Here is a 17,738-nt window from a genome sequence, read left to right as displayed (position 1 = left end):
ATAATTAGCATTGTTGAGCATCTTCACGAGCTCAATAATGGTGCCTCGTTTCCAAGGTGGCCACAGAGCTCCTCACTCCCATCCCCTCAGGCATTCCCCACGCAGCCAACAGGAGTCCTCTCCCGGATCCACTCTCCTAACCCCGTGCTTAAGCTCCCAGCCCCTGCCAGCGTTGGCGGACACCTGTCTCAGGCTGGGGAGCCCAGGGCTGACTCCCCAGGAGGCTCTGGCAAGGGCTGTGCAGGCCTGCTGGGACCTGTGCAGCCGAAGGAGGCCTTGGCTTGGGTGGGGGGCGAGCCTGCTCAGATGGGCACCCCTCCCAGTGCCACGGAGGCAGGGGCCAGCTGGTGGGGAAGGGAGTTGCAATGGTGGCCCTGCTCCTTGCGTGCCACTCAACAATGGTGCCTTGCTTCTATGGTGGCCCGGACCTCCTCCACAAACCTTCCTGGTTGTGGATCTCCCCACTCCCTTCCTTTCAGGCTGTCTCCTCACAGCCAACAGCTGTCCCCTCCTTGGGTCCACTCTCCAAACTCCACTTTCCAGCACCTGGCCCCACTTTGCACCAGGAGACACCTGACTCAGGCTGGGGTGCACCAGGCTGCGTACAGAACATGTGCATAGGTCCTACTCTGTCCTGCCTTCCACAGACTGGTTGCTGCACTCCCCTCTGATCCCCTGAAGGTCCCTCTCTGTCCCAGTTGATCCCCTCGCCGTGAGGAGGCTTCTCTGAGTGGGGGAACCTCTCCTCTCCTTCAGCTCCCTCTCAGGGGTGCTGGTGCCTTCCCGTTTCCTCTTTTCTTTTTTTCTTTCTTTCGTCCTTCCCCAGTTGCATGGGGAATTTTCTTGTCCTTTTACATGTCTGAGGTCCTCCACTACTGTTCAGTAGGTGTTCTGTGAGAATTGTTCCATTCGTAGATGTATTCTTGATGTACTTGTGAGGAGAGGCGAACTCCGCATCTTCCTATTCCGCCATCTTGACCCCTCCCCTGACCCATCTTCTATTTTTTCTATAGTAGTTTATATCTGTTAATCCCACACTCCTAATTTATCCCTCCCCCCTCCCTTTCCCTTTTGGTAACCATAAGTTTGCTTTCTATGTCTGTGAGTCTGTTTCTGTTTTGTATATAGATTCATTTATATTATTTTTAAGATTTCACATATAAGCTTTGTCTTTCTCTGTCTGACTTACTTCACTAAGTCTAACATTCTCTAGGTCCATCCATGTTGCTGCAAATGGCAATATTTCATTCTTTTTTATGGCTGAGTAGTATTCCATTGTGCTAATGATAACTTTTAAGATGGTGTACAGGCTATGACCTAAGAGTCCTCCCAAAGTGAGAATCTGTTACAGTTTAAGGTACAGCCTTTCAGACTGAGAAATCCATTTTTTCAGCTCATTAAATATAGACAAATTTCTCAGGGACGGACTCACATTAACTAAGTTTATAGAGACAGGTCTAAAACTAGAATACCAGTGAATTAAGTTGTAATAAGAAATAGAACTATGGAGAAAACTAGACATTTGTGTCCTCTGGCTAACTTATTTTCTCTCTGTAGCTCATTGTGTGGGAAATCAGATTATAAATATAATATTGTCTTGTGAGCAGGGGATCAGAAGTAGGAGTGTTAATTATAACATTTTCATGTTCCATTGCATCGTTTCTTTTTTTTTTTTTATTATACAGCAGGTCCTTATTAGTCATCAATTTTATACACATCAGTGTATACATGTCAATCCCAATTGCCCAACTCATCACACCCCCGCCCCCTCCGTGGCTTTCCCCCCTTGGTGTCCGTACGTTTGTTCTCTACACCTGTGTCTCAATTTCTGCCCTGCAAACCGGTTCATCTGTGCCATTTTTCTAGGTTCCACATATATGCGTTAATATACGATAATTGTTTTTCTCTTTCTGACTTACTTCACTCTGTATGACAGTCTCTAGATCCATCCACATCTCAACAAATGACCCAATTTCGTTCCTTTTTATGGCTGAGTAATAGTCCATTGTATATTTGTACCACATCTTCTTTATCCATTCGTCTGTCGATGGGCATTTAGGTTGCTTCCATGACCTGGCTATTGTAAATACTGCTGCAATGAACATTGGGGTGCATGTGTCTTTTTGAATTATGGTTTTCTCTGGGTATGGGCCCAGTAGTGGGATTGCTGGATCATATGGTAATTCTATTTTTAGTTTTATAGGAACCTCCATACTGTTCTCCATAGTGGCTGTTTCAGTTTATATTCCCATCAACAGTGCAAGAGGGTTCCCTTTTCTCCACACCCTCTCCAGCATTTGTTGTTTGTAGATTTTCTGATGAAGCCCATTCTAACTGGTGTGAGGTGATACCTCATGGTAGTTTTGATTTGCATTTCTCTAATAATTAGTGATGTTGAGCAGCTTTTCATGTGCTTCTTGGCCATCTGTATGTCTTCTTTGGAGAAATGTCTATTTAGGTCCTCTGCCCATTTTTAGATTGGGTGGTTTGTTTTTTTAATATCGAGCTGCATGAGCTGTTTATGTATTTTGGAAATTAATCCTTTGTCCGTTGATTCATTTGCAAATATTTTCTCCCCAATTACTGAAGGTTGTCTTTTCATTTTGTTTATGGTTTCCTTTGCTGTGCAAAAGCTTTAAAGTTTCATTAGGTCCCATTTGTTTATTTTTGTTTTTATTTCCATTACTTTAGGAGGTGGATCAAAAAAGATCTTGCTGTGATTTATGTCAAAGAGTGTTCTTCCTATGTTTTCCTCTAAGAGTTTTATAGTGTTTGGTCTTACATTTAGGTCTCTAATCCATGTAGAGTTTATTTTTGTGTATGGTGTTAGGGAGTGTTCTAATTTCATTCTTTTACATGTAGCTGTCCAGTTTTCCCAGCACCACTTATTGAAGAAACTGTCTTTTCTCCATTGTATATCCTTGCCTTCTTTGTCATAGATTAGTTGACCATAGGTGTGTGGGTTTACCTCTGGGCTTTCTATCTTGTTCCATTGATCTATGTTTCTGTTTTTGTGCCAGTACCATATTGTCTTGATTACTGTAGCTTTGTAGTATAGTCTGATGTCAGGGAGTCTGATTCCTCCAGCTCAGTTTTTTCCCCTCAAGACTGCTTTGGCTATTTGGGGTCTTTTGTGTCTCCAAACAAATTTTAAGATTTTTTGTTCTAGTTTTGTAAAAAATGCCATTGGTAATATGATAGGGATTGCATTGAATCTGTGGATTGCTTTGGGTAGTATAGTCATTTTCACAATATTGATTCTTCCAATCCAAGAACATGGTATATCTCTCCACCTGTTGGTATCATCTTTAATTTCTTTCATCAGGGTCTTATAGTTGTCTGCATACAGGTCTTTTGTCTCCCTAGGTAGGTTTATTCCTAGGTATTTTATTCTTTTTGTTGCAATGGTAAATGGGAGTGTTTCCTTAATTTCTCTTTCAGATATTTCATCATTAGTGTATAAGAATACAAGAGATTTCTGTGCATTAATTTTGTATCCAGCTACTTTACCAAATTCATTGATTAGCTCTAGTAGTTTTCTGGTGGCATCTTTAGGATTCTCTATGTATAGTATCATGTCATCTGCAAACAGTGACAGTTTTACTTCTTCTTTTCCAATTTGTATTCCTTTTATTTCTTTTTCTTCTCTGATTGCCGTGGCTAGGACTTCCAGAACTATGTTGAATAATAGTGGTGAGAGTGGACATCCTTGTCTTATTCCTGATCTTAGAGGAAATGCTTTCAGTTTTTCACCATTGAGAATGATGTTTGCTGTGGGTTTGTCATATATGGCCTTTATTATGTTGAGGGAGGTTCCCTCTATGCCCACTTTCTGGAGAGTTTTTATCATAAATGGGTGTTGAATTTTGTCAAAAGCTTTTTCTGCATGTATTGAGATGATCATATGGTTTTTATTCTTCCATTTGTTAATATGGTGTATCACATTGATTGATTTGTGTATATTTAAGAATCCTTGCATCCCTGGGATAAATCCCAGTTGATCACGGTGTATGATCCTTTTAATGTGTTGTTGGATTCTGTTTGCTAGTATTTTGCTGAGGATTTTTGCATCCACATTCATCAGTGATATTGGTCTGTAATTTTCTTTTTTTGTAGTATCTTTGTCTGGTTTTGGTATCAGGGTGATGGTGGCCTCATAGAATGAGTTTGGGAGTGTTCCTTCCTCTGCAATTTTTTGGAAGAGTTTGAGAAGGATGGGTGTTAGCTCTTCTCTAAATGTTTGATAGAATTCACCTGTGAAGCCATCTGATCCTGGACTTTGTTTGTTGGAAGATTTTAAATCACAGTTTCAATTTCATTACTTGAGATTTGTCTGTTCATATTTTCTATTTCTTCCTGGTTCAGTCTTGGAAGGTTATACCTCTCTAAGAATTTGTCCATTTCTTCCAGGTTGTCCATTTTATTGGCATAAAGTTGCTTGTAGTAGTCTCTTAGGCTGCTTTGTATTTCTGCGGTGTCTGTTGTAACTTCTCCTTTTTCATTTCTAATTTTATTGATTTGAGTCCTCTCGCTCTTTTTCTTGATGAGTCTGGCTAATGGTTTATCAATTTTGTTTATCTTCTCCAAAACCAGCTTTTAGTTTTATTGATCTTTGCTATTGTTTTCTTTGTTTCTATTTCATTTATTCTGCTCTCATCTTTATGATTTCTTTCCTTCTGGTAACTTTGGGTTTTGTTTGTTCTTCTTTCTCTAGTTCCTTTAGGTGTAAGGTTAGATTGTTTACTTGAGATTTTTCTTGTTTCTTGAGGTAGGCTTGTATAGCTATAAACTTCCCTTTTAGAACTGCTTTTGCTGCCTCCCATAGGTTTTGGATCATCGTGTTTTCATTGTCATTTGTCTCTAGGTATTTTTTGATTTCCTCTTTGATTTCTTCAGTGATCTCTTGGTTATTTAGTAGCGTTGTGTTTAGCCTCCACGTGTTTGTGTTTTTTACGTTTTTTCACCTGTAATTCACTTCTAATCTCATAGCGTTGTGGTCAGAAAAGATGCTTGATATGATTTCAATTTTCTTAAATTTACTGAAGTTTGATTTGTGACCCAAGATGTGATCTATCCTGGAGAATGTTCCGTGCACACTTGAGATGAAAGTGTAATCTGCTGTTTTTGGATGGAATGTCCTATAAATATCAATTAAATCTATCTGTTCTATTGTGTCATTTAAAGCTTCTGTTTCCTTATTTATTATCATTTTGGATGATCTGTCCATTGGTGTAAGTGAGCTGTTAAAGTCCCCCACTATTATTGTGTTACTGTTGATTTCCTCTTTTAAAGCTGTTAGCAGTTGCCTTATGTATTGAGGTGCTCCTATGTTGGGTGCATATATATTTATAATAGTTATATCTTCTTCTTGGTTTGATCCCTTGATCATTATGTAGTTTCCTTCCTTGTCTCTTGTAACATTCTTTATTTTAAAGTCTATTTTATCTGATATGAGTATTGCTACTCCAGCTTTCTTTTGATTTCCATTTGCATGGAATATCTTTTTCCATCCCCTCACTTTCAGTCTGTATGTGTCCCTAGGTCTGAAGTGGGTCTCTTGTAGACAGCGTATATATGGGTCTTGTTTTTGTATCCATCCAGTAAGCCTGTGTCTTTTGGTTGGTGCATTTAATCCATTCACGTTTAAGGTAATTATCAATATGTATGTTCCTATGACCATTTTCTTAATTGTTTTGGATTTGTTTTTGTAGGTCCTTTTCTCTTGTGTTTCCCACTTAGAGAAGGTCCTTTAGCATTTGTTGTAGAGTTGGTTTGGTGGTGCTGAATTCTCTTAGCTTTTGCTTGTCTGTAAAGCTTTTGATTTCTCCATTGAATCTGAATGAAATCCTTGCCGGGTAGAATAATCTTAGTTGTAGGTTCTTCCCTTTCATCACTTTAAGTATATCATGCCACTCCCTTCTGGCTTGTAGAGTTTCTGCTGAGAAATCAGCTGTTAACCTTATGGGAGTTTCCTTGAATGTTATTTGTCATTTTTCCCTTGCTGCTCTCAATAATTTCTCTTTGTCTTTAATTTTTGCCAATTTGATTGTTATGTGTCTCAGCATGTTTCTCCTTGGATTTATCCTGTATGGGACTCACTGCGCTTCCTGGACTTGGGTGGCTATTTCCTTTCCCATGTTAGGGAAGTTTTCGACTATAATCTCTTCAAATATTTTCTCTGGTCCTTTCTCTCTCTCTTCTCCTTTGGGACCCCTATAATGCGAATGTTGTTGCGTTTAATGTTGTCCCAGAGGTCTCTTAGGCTGTCTTCATTTCTTTTCATTCTTTTTTCTTTATTCTGTTCTGCAGCAGTGAATTCCACCATTGTGTTTTCCAGGTCACCTATCCGTTCTTCTTCCTCATTTTTTCTGCTATTGATTCCTTCTAGTGTAGTTTTCAGTTCAGTTATTGTATTGTTCATCTCTGTTTGTTCTTTAATTCTTCTACGTCTTTGTTAAACATTTCTTGCATCTTCTCGATCTTTCCCTCCATTGTTTTTCCGAGGTCCTGGATCATCTTCAGTATCATTATTCTGAATTCTTTTTCTTGAAGTTTGCCTATGTCCACCTCATTTAGTTGTTTTTCTGGGGTTTTATCTTGTTCCTTCATCTGGTACATAGCCCTCTGCCTTTTCATCTTGTCTGTCTTTCTGTGAATGTGGTTTTTGTTCCACAGGCTGCAGGATTGTAGTTCTTCTTGCTTCTGCTGTCTGTCCTCTGCATCAAGTTTTAATTGCATGAGGCTCCTGGTCTTCAGTAGGGATAGATATGCCACCAGGATCAGATAAGTCGAGTTCTCTTATGTGGACTGAGATTGGACAGGTTTTGCCAAAGTTTGCCTTGATCTTGATCATGATCACCTTCTTTCTTTAATTATGTGCAATATTTCTGATGAGCTTCACATTGACACACATGCCTGCACACATTCTAAAGTAGGTTCAAGTCTCAATTTATTTAGCAAAGGATACAGAACTTAGCTGAAGATAAGGGTCACACAGAACTGAAGAATACACTCTGTCTCAACCCAACTTCCAAAGACCTGAGAGCCCCTGGTGGGAAGGTATACAGCTCACAGTGAAGTTGTCCACATAAGGTGGGGCTTGCCAAATCTGAGATGCTAGGCTTTGAGTTTCAATTCTGTTCCCTTTATACCTGAGGTTTATATATCACCAATCTTTATATGTATGGTGTATATATAATAGACATATAAACCAGTACACACACATTTTTGTCTTATTGTTTTTGATATATAAAATTGAAGGGCTGGTTTATGAACACAAGGCTTTCATGGTCCTTAACTAGACTCACTTACTGTAAACGAGGCCAATCTTCCTGGGAAGATGAAGCAGCTTTTTAGGGCTCTAGGTCTCAAATTTCCCTTATCAAGTCAATAAATATTATGAAATGGGATGAAAAATTAATGACTCAGCTATGTCTTAGCCTTCCCCTTCCCCACCCGACTAAAGAGGTTTTTGGGTTGGTCCAATCAGTTCATTCTCTTCCCTGCCCTGTGAGTGGGGTCCTGCATCCACAGTCAAGTTCTCTGGGGCTTTGTTATGCAGAATCTGGAGAAAAGAGAGAGGGGGAAAGGATAGGCGGTGCAGGACTCTAGGCCTGGGGGTGCAGTTTTGTAAGGAGTTTGGAGAGAAAAGGGGAGAAAGCTTCTGATATGAAGGGAAATAGAACAGAGAAGTAAGTTTCCTTCATGGTACTCAAGAAATGCAAATAAAACATTTGACATTTTCTGAAATTACTTTTTCTGTTTGTTGACTATATTTCTCTGATGATGATACTGTTCTGAGAACTAGACCATGTGCATCATTGTTTTATTTCTATTTCTATTCTATTAATTTCTGATTAATTAGTATATGTGCACATGTTAAAAATTTATATAGAACAAAATGAAAAGTAAGCCTCCCTCCCATCTCTGACCATGAATTGCCCAATGCTTTCTCCCTGATGCAACCACATTATCAGTGTACCTACTGCTATAGTTTGAGATAGTCTATACAGAGAGAAGCATATGTGTATAAGTAATCTCTTGACTTAAAAAAGTAGAGCACTGTACTCATTGTTCAGAATTTTGTTTTTTAAATTTAAAAACATATCTAGAAGTGTTCCATATTAACATATGTGTATGTCTCTATACCTATGTCTGCCTTATTAAAAAAATATCAATCATGCTTTTATAAGCATTGCAGTTGAAGGACTGAAAAAGTGCTGTATCATTGTTATTGTAAGTGGTGGCCATGGTTCCATGCAGTGTCTTACTAGAGATTTCTGCCAGGTGATCCCAGCTTGCTCACTTGCTCTTCTCGGGTCCTCACTGTGTTTCTGCTCATTGTAGGTAGCACAGGGGTTGGTCAGGAGGCAGAAGAAGAGGGGGAAACTGTGGGTAAGAGCCTTTATTGTGGTTTTCATGGAAGGAACAAGTGAGGCAAGGTAAATGTCCAGTAGGCAGGCAAATGTCACGAGAGAAGTGAGGTATGCTCAGTTCAGCAGGATGCAATGATTAGAGCAGAGAAATGAAATGTGAAAAAGAAGGGAGGACTTCCACTGTCCTACGAATCTTCACTGATTTCAAGTTTGGTAGATTTTTATCCAAATCTCACTTTAGGTCTCTCCCAGATCCAGACTGCATGGCCCAGAGAGTCTCTGGATCACACACAACTTTTCGCCATCAGGAAGCTCATAGCATCATATAGGACAAGTTTTGTAGCTCAATCACCCTCAGAATAGCAATTTTACTTTCAAGTATCCTACCTTGGACTTGTTCATATACTATGCCCATAATGGAAGGCTGAAAAGCTATTTTTCATATTCTCCCAGGTAAAGTGAAAATGGTTTTCTCAAGTGTGACTAAATAACCATGGAGACAAGACTCGGTTACCACTGTTCCCAGTCTCCTCACTGGAAACTGCCCTTTATACAGCCGCTGTTTGAACTTCAAGCCTATCAGAGCCACAGAACGAAAACCAGTGGTGTTTCTTTTAATATCTGCGCCAGGACTCAGGCTTTTTTTTTTTTTTTTTTCCCAGTTACAGTTGGGGGAAAAAATAAAATTACAAGGCTAGAGAGATGAAACAGATTCCCCATAAGACACTTTTATTTATTTATTCAGGCTTTTCTCATTGCCTTTCTCAGCCTAGATCTCCCGCCTTCCCACCACTTCAGCTGAGAAAGTAATTATAGACAACACCAAAGAGCATATAAACACTTCCAAAGCCAATTCCTGTTATAAATGAGCCTTTAGGAAGTAAAGAGCTTTGCAGCAGTTTAAAAAATCTCTGAACCTCTCTGGGATGTCAGGACTAAGGATATGATCCATAAAAAATTCCTAAACAGCTCCACAGAAATTGTAACCATATGTTTATAACTTTAAAATGCATATCTGAATTTAGATAAACCTGGCAGCCAATGCATGTGCTGTTGATGCAAATAAAGCATTTGTCTCACAAATACAATTTGCTTAAATGAGGAAGCAAGTTAGATATGGTTTCATTTTAGCAAATTGCCTCGAAGTGACGCTACGATTTTAAAATTTGCTGCATTTCATTCTGGGCTAGGTTCTACCGGTAGTCTGTCCCAGTGACTGTCACCACTAGAATGACTTTCCCTCTTTGGGATGGATTGTACTGATTCTTCTGATTACAAGGAGATGGATATTTTAGGACACCTAGAGTCATAGAGTAGTCAAAGGGTTTTATTCATCTTTTGTTTTCTATCAAATCGCATGTCACGTTATCTACAGATACTATCTGCTCTGTCAGATGATGCCTTGTACAACTAGTTCCTCTGAACTCAGAATGTGGTTTAAGCACTTCTGGGATTTCAAGCTGGCTGGTATATTAGTGTTTACACTGGGGTTTTTCTGCTAGTCCGTGGTGGGGACCTATCCCTTGTGGGGTCTGTCAGACATCTATTCCAGCAGAAGGTAGAGGAACATTCTGACCCCATTTATTATGTTCCTTAGGCCTGTCATAAATCCAATCGTAACTTTCATTTGCCTAATGTAGGATACCAAGGAATAAGTTTTCTACTTTTTTAGTCATTTCTACCCATTCATGTAAATATCAAGGGAACAGAATTTCTAGTCAAAATACATCTACTTAAATTTAAAAAAAAATTTTCTTTTCTTGGAGTAGATATATATCTATATATTATATTTTTTGAATCTCTATAGATTTTGAAGATATACAGCAACCTTGGCAGTTCTGTGCTTAAGGACAGCGGTCCTACCCGCTCCTGTGAGAAGGAAACATCATTACAAGATGGGGCCAAGGATCAGAGTCCCCATTTGGGAAGTTTCCCAAGGTTCTCCTCGTACCCAGATGAATTATTTGAAATTACACCCAGTAATGGTAGGAAGCAAGAATGTGTTCAGAGATGAACTGAACTGAGTACACAGTAGGCATTCCTGGTCTGATTCACAGGGACTTGTTTGCTGGGTGTAGCACAGTGGTGTGTTAGAATATAGGGTATTAACAGAAAATTTGAGGAGTAGATCAGATCAGGAGATGATTGATATTGAAAGAATGATTTAATACCCACAGTGCGTAAGAGGAAGGGGCACACCATACCATGGGAGGCCACATGGGGAAACACAGGGGTTGGTCAGGAGGCAGAAGAAGAGGGAGAAGCTGTGGATAAGAGCCTTTATTGTGGTTTTCATGGAAAGAACAAGTGAGGCAAGATAAATAGGCTTCGGATTGGCTAGTTTGAATACTTCCAGTGCTCTGGGGGCATAGGGCTGTCCCTTGTTCTCTGGTATCTGGCCATAGGGTAATTATGGCAGGTGGATAGTGGCCTGGAATGTGAGAGCCCAACAGAGGAGGCCGCTGGGGGTATGAGCTTTGTATTATTTGGTTTGTATTTGAAAAGCGTGCTCTTGGGAGGAGGACTCCTCCTGAGGAAGGGGGTGACAAGGGAGGCAGGAGGCCAAGGCAGGGTGACTTGTTGTGTTGTCTAGAACAAGGTGTATCTGATGTACACATGTAGGGCAGATAGTAAAGCATCAAGTTTACAAAAGCTAGATCAGAGTTAAAACAAATTGTTAAAAGCACGAATTCCAGAATCAGACTGCCTGAGTGGGAATCTCGGCTCCCCATGATATATTGGCCATATGGCATCGAATACATTTCATAACTCATTTAATCTTTATCTTAGTCCAAGGGTGCAGGTACTATTAGCCCTATTTTGCATACGGGATTACTGAGGCTCAGAGAGAGTGATATATGGAAATGCTTACAACACTTCCTGGCACCTAGTAAGTATTTGCTACTATTATTATTACTATTGTCATTGTTGGTATTTTCTGGGGACCTAAGCTAGTTGTGATCAACGTTCTCACGCACATCTGATGGGCAAAGTTAGTGCTACTGAGATCTGGAAGATTGGGATCACTGAGTCAAGTTAATACACACACACACACACACACACACACACACACACACTCACTATATATATATATATTGGCATGGGATGTCCTGCTCTACAACAAAGAACCACCAGACCTTTCTCTGGAGCAAATAAATGGCATGGAACTATCTGGAACCACCCACACACAGAAGATGGATGATTCACTGGCCCTGGCTTCCTCGGGCCATGATGTTAATTCATTGGGTGAGGGAGGCTCTTCTCTGTGGCCTCAGCCTGGGAATTGACTGCACTACTGTTTACCTTGTCCACCCTCCACAGACAAGTGTTAACTGAAGAACAATATAGTCTCAAGTCAGGGTTCTAGAGGGCAACAATCTGCTCAACTGTGGTCACGAGGTGTAATGACTGGAGCAGGTGGGCATCCATAGTGATGTGGTGGGAGACGAGCCACGCACTGAGAAGAGTGTGCATCAAGCAGGAGCAGAACCTAAGTGTAGCATTTAGGACACGACTCTTTGTTCTGACCCAGCCTATCCTTAGCCTTTGTTCTTCCTGGCTCCCCAGGAAGTCTTGGAAACGTTTTCTCTCAAGTTCCAAGTTCTGAAATGCTTCTCCTTGTTTCAGCTGAGATTCACAGAGCCATTCTGAACAGTAACTTCTGTTAACTTAATAACTGTTTCCTTCTCCAACCACCCTCTTTGTTACTACTGTTTTTGGGGGATGAAGGATACTTTTATGTTTCCAGGCATATTGCTTGCGCATCTAACCAAACATATTTATATTAGCCTGACTGCATGGCCTATGACCTTGCACTTCAGTATTATTTATTTGGATTGTTGGGTTTGATGGAAGAAGGAAATGGGTATGAGGGTAACATTTTCAGCAGGAACAGCTGCCGCAATTTGGAAAACTTGCTTCCCTGTGTTCAAACAGTACAGGCTAAGTGTGCAGATAACAGTGTGAGGGACCCTGTGGGGGCTGCTTGGGGATAACAGTGTTTCCCTGATCTGATTGCAAGGAATGCTAGACGATGACTAATCAGCCCAGTAGATACTGTTTCCAGCAACTGCTTTGTAGTAATCACTCTTCCTGATGAAAGTAGCAGATTGTTCTGCAAACCAGTGATCTGGGCTCTATGGAAACAGAACATACATTTATTTAGGAGAAACATAAGTTTAGAGCAGTCAGTAAAACCCCCAATTTCATTTCCTTTATAGCAATGTTTTAAACAAGGGTCCCCCGAGCTCCTAGTTCATGGGGAGGAGTTCTTCAACCTAGCTCTTCAGACAGCATAAAAAGAAGCAATGACAGAAAACCAGCCCCAACACCCTTTCTTTAAGGAGAACAGAAATTGATCTTTGTACCTAGTATATGAATTTATTCTTGAGTTATGGAGGCCAGTAGTTCTCAGACATAATGTGTGAAGATTCCTTAGGACATAGAAAGGATGCCTTCTTGTCTTGCTAGAATAGAAACGTTTGAAACCCCTCACCCAAGACTTCAGGCCAAATCTCTTTTAAGAGTCACAAATGTGGGTTGAAGCCCAAGTTCTCCTCCAGCTGGGCTGCGTGGACTTTAGTAAATCATTGAGTTTCTCTGGACGTCCAACTCCTTCATCAGTATCCATTTAACTTAAAAACTTAAAAAAATCATCTGTTTATTGTAGAAAAATCAGAAATGTCAAGGAACAAAAAAAGGGAACTAAAAGGTTATCAGAGTTCCACCACTCAGAGAAACCACTCTTAGAAGCTGGTGAATATCTTTTCATTTCTTTGTTCCCTCTCTCCCTCTCTTCCTGTTAACCATCCATCCATCCATCCATCCATCCATCCATCCATCCATCCATTCATCCATTCATCCATCCATCCAACCATATACCCAACCATCCACCCACTCACACATTCAGTGGAATCATACTATGCATAGGGTTTGTATAATTTGCTTTTTCTTCTCTGCAATGTTCTTAATGTCTGTCTGTTACTGTGTGTGTTACCTTCTCGTTGTCTCCAGAAAGGAAGATCTGAACAATCTAATGTAACTTAGTCATCAGTTAATTTTTAAACTAGTTTATAGATACTTCAGTAATATAAAACCTTTATTACTGATATTTTGGTATTTGTCTCTATCCTTTTAAAGGAAAAGGTATACCTATCCCAGTCTCAGGCTCATATCTTCTATTTTTTCATAATAGATATTTTTCATTTTTTCCAGCTATGTAATTTCTGGACAGTCAATAACAAGAAGGAGTAAGATCCCATGTAAATTGGGGTTTGCGTATACCACAGATTCTTGGTGCAGAATGTTACTTTTGTGACAATGTTATGTAAACCTCTTCCTGATATTTAAAGTTTATGGTCCGTGTCTGTCCTCCGAGATTCTGGAGAGCCAGGAGTCCTATGTTTTACAGAGTGAGGAATCCCACAGGCCATACCCAGTGTTTTCACTTTATCAAAATGAATTTTTGAGTGATATTTTAAAAATTTTGTTTTTTCCCTTTTTAAAAAGTAATATATGTTTTTAATTTGTTCTCTGTATCTCTGAGTCTATTTCTGTTTTGTTATATTTGTCCATTTGTTTTGCTTTTTTAGATTACACATATAAGTCAAAACATACAGTAATTGTCTTTCTCTGTCTAACTTATTTCACTTAGCATGATACCCTCCAGGCCCACCCATATTGTCACAAATGGCAAAGTTTAATTCTTTTTTATAGCTGAGAAATATTCCTGTTTGTGTGTGTGTGTGTGTGTGTGTGTGTGTGTGTGTGTGTGTATCACGTCTTCTTTATCCATTTATCCATCAGTGGGCACTTAGGTTGCTTCCATATCTTGGCTATTGTAAATAGTGTTGCTATGAACATTGGGGTAGCATGTATCCTTTCAAACTAGTGTTTTTGTTTTCTTTGGATAAATACCCAGGGATGGGATTGCTGGATAGTATGGTAGTTCTATTTTTAATTTTTGAGGAACCTCCATACTGTTTTCCATAGTGACTGCACCAATTCTACCAACAGTGTACAAGGGCTCCATTTTCTCTATATCCTCTCCAGCACTTGTTATTTATTGTCTTTTTGATAATAGCCACTCTAAAAGGTGTGAGGTGATATCTCATTGTGATTTCAATTTGCATTTCCCTGATGATTAGTGATGTTGGGCATTTTTTCATGTGTCTCTTGGCCATCTGCATGTCTTCTTCGGAAAAATGCCTGTTCAGTTTCTCTGCCCATTTTTTCCCTCCAGTTTTATTGAGATATAATTGACATACAGCACTGTCTAAGTTTAAGGTGTACAGCATAATGATTTGACTTATATACATCATGAAGTGATTATAATATGTTAGTGAGAATCCATCATCTCATAGGATACAAAATAAAAGAAAAAGAAAAAAATATTCCTTTTTTGTGATGAGAACTCTTAGGATTTACTTTCTTAACAACTTTAATATATAACGTACAGTGGTGTTAATTATATTTATCATGTTGTACCTTATATCCCTTGTACTTATTTATCTTATAACTGGAAGTTTGTACCTTTTTTACTGCCTTTATCCAATTCCCCCTCCTCCCACCCCTGCCTCTGGTAACCACAAATCTGATCTTTTTTTCTATGAGTTTGTTTGTTTGTTTGCTTTTGAAGTATAATTGTTCTACAGCACTTATGTTAGTTCCTGGTGCACAACATAGTGATTCAGCGGTTCAGTATTTCTATACATTTCAAAATGATCACCATAATAAGTCTAGTTACCATCTGTAATGTAATACAAAGATATTCATTATTATTGACTATATTTCCCATACTGTACATTTCATACCTGTGACTCATTTATTTTGTAACTGGAAGTTTGTACCTCTTAATCTTCCTTACCTATTTCTCTTATCCCCCTACCCACTTCTGCCCATTTTTCAATCATATTGTTTATTTTTTGATAAAGAGTTATATGAATTCTTTATATATTTTGGATATCAACCCCCTATTGAACATATCATTTGCAAATATCTTCTCTCACAGATACAGAGAACAAACTAGTAGTTACTGGGGGTGGGGGTGAGGCAAAATAGGTAAAGGAGATGAGGAGGTGAAAACTACTAGCCATTAAAAAAAAGTCATAGAGATGTAATATACAGCACAGGGAATATAGTCAATATTTTTAATAATTTTGTATTGTATGTAATATATAAAAATATCAAATTACTATGTTGCATACCTGAAACTAATATAATAGAGTAAGTCAACTATATTTCAATAAAAAGGTAACACATTTTTTGAGGAATATTTGGAAAAATACAGAAAAGTATGGAGAAGAAAATACAGAGCTAAGGTCATTTCTTTGTGCAATTATATTGCATGTACAGTTACTTTTAAATGAAAAATACTTATAAGAAATTCAGAGAGTATGATAATGAGAAGTAAGTTCTTTCCCACTGTCCACTTTCAGACTTCCTCCTCAGGGTAAACACTGTCAAAATGATTGTGTGTGCGTCCATATAGCCTCCTAGTGAATTACACAGTCTTTAAAGACAACGTTAATGGCTTCATGTTATTCCTTTGTGCAGATGATGCCGGATTTCTTCTAGCATTATCTAATTAGTGGATATTCAGGTTGTTTCTAAGATTTATTATAGCATATCCTTAAAATATATGAGGGCCATATCCTAAGGTCTTTGTAAATCCCAATTCTGTAAGTACCTCCAAGTTGAGAATCAAAGCATAAAAAAGGCTTTGCTTTACATTTTTGTAATCTCATAGTGATGGTTTTTCACTTGAAAAGGAAAAAGCTCATATATTGTCCTGATGGTTTGTGGTCATTGAACAAGATCTAGAATTGGCAAGCAACCTGCCTTTCCCTCCTACATTCAAAAGAAAATATTCCACTACATTTTTTATTCAAACTTCCCAAATCATCCACTCTATAAATTTACTAAGGAACCAGGCTACCTTCTGTAGCCTGTAGTTTAATACTTGAAACTGGGGCTGAAGTGGAAAATTACAGCAATTGCTCTAAAAGTTTCAGGTTACTATTATTATCCCTGTAAACTGTCTTCAGATAGTTCAGCCAACGTTGGGTCTTGTCTCCATCTTTATCTGAACTCGTAAAATGTGACATTATAAATCCAGAAATTAAACAGCATAGCTAATGCAGAACTACTTCTGGAGGTGATGAATGAATGCTAATTATCATCCTTAAAATAATCCCCTAGACACCAAACATTTTCTGAAATAGTTCTGTTATAATAAATACATCTGCAAATCATCCTTTTATGGGCATGACTCATGTGTGCACAAATTCTGATGGTGTGATGAGATGTAGGGAGTAGGAACAATCCTTTCCTACTCTTCCTGGAGCCTTCCTGGTCACCAGAAAGGACTCAGGTAGTCCTAGTGAATGTAGAGTGCCTTGTATCTTCAGTATTTTATTATAGATAAGAGGTGGATTCATGACTTAGTAAGTTTATTTCTCTAAGCGTTTCAAGGTTCTAATCTTGAAATTAAAAACATTCTAAAAATGTTTTTACTTAACACTAGGTTTGTCTTGGGCACAGATGGAATTGGGGTCTCCCATGTGATTACATCTGAAGCTGCAGGAAGGCCCTCAGCTCTGTTTTACCCACCTCCTTGAACTCCCAAAATTCTACAGTTAGGAACACATTCCTTGGATAAAGAATTATCCATATAGGTATCTTCTTTTAAACTGGATTTACTGTGCAGAATGAGAGTTAAAATACAGATCTGTATCTTGGGATACAGCTGTCTAGATTACACTAGACACTGTCTAGATTGTACTACATTAACCTGTTGGACAGTGAAATCAGCGTAAATAAGTTTACAAAGCTTAGAACAAATGTATAATTGATTGACAATGACTCTTAGCCTTGATTCTATTGCTTTGAGGATTCTGAGGTAGAATGAGTCTTTAATGGCATGGAGTTTTGTGTTCCAGTAACAATTTCTGCCATGGGTTTAGAGGGAGGAAGCTGTGGCATTCAGGGTGATTCTTGGTTATGCAAGGCCCAGGTCCTTTGACAATGGATGAATAGCCTATTTTTTAAAAATAAAAATTGGGATACAAAGTATGGCAACAGGATTTTTATGCCATCTCTGGGTTCAAGAGGGCATAATTTAGATGTGGAAATAATGGAATTTCTGGTATAATTTTATGATTTGTGGGAACAACCAAACATTTGAAGTGAGGACTGTCCTGGGAAATCCTTGGTTAACAAAGTATGCTGGATTCCATAGCATTAAAGAAGTGCTCATGCTGAGGGAGGGGTGTGAGACAGAAGGAAGGAGCTGTGATGTGACAGTGCTGGGGAAGCTCAGGCTTGAGCAGGAAATGCTTATGTTGAGACACTTCCCAATGTAGC

The sequence above is a fragment of the Balaenoptera ricei genome, chromosome 2 (genome assembly GCF_028023285.1).
Source record: "Balaenoptera ricei isolate mBalRic1 chromosome 2, mBalRic1.hap2, whole genome shotgun sequence".
In the NCBI taxonomy this organism is placed as follows: domain Eukaryota; kingdom Metazoa; phylum Chordata; class Mammalia; order Artiodactyla; family Balaenopteridae; genus Balaenoptera; species Balaenoptera ricei.
This window is presented reverse-complemented; position numbering follows the sequence as displayed.